The sequence below is a fragment of the Myotis brandtii genome, unplaced genomic scaffold (assembly GCF_000412655.1).
Source record: "Myotis brandtii unplaced genomic scaffold, ASM41265v1 scaffold42679, whole genome shotgun sequence".
Classification (NCBI taxonomy): Eukaryota; Metazoa; Chordata; class Mammalia; order Chiroptera; family Vespertilionidae; genus Myotis; species Myotis brandtii.
The window spans coordinates 1-272 of NW_005366335.1; positions in this window are offsets into that span (position 1 = coordinate 1).

A 272-nucleotide genomic window follows, 5' to 3' on the forward strand; every position below is an offset into this window, starting at 1 on the left:
TCACTGCTGGGGCCTGGTGGTGGGGGCCAGCCCTGCCCCTGGAGCTCACTAGTCACCACCCCAACATCGGCCCTGCACGCCCAGGTGGGCCCGTGTGAGGACCTGGGCAGCAGGTGCCGGACTGTGGACGTAGGTGGTGGCCATGGGGGGCCTTGCCCCACCCAGCCGTCTGGTGGCCGCAGGCACGCGGGTGCTGACCTGGGTGTCGGGGCACATCGCGGGCCACCTGGTAGTAGCGGTAGAACTGCTCCCTCCAGAGGAACTCGTCGCGG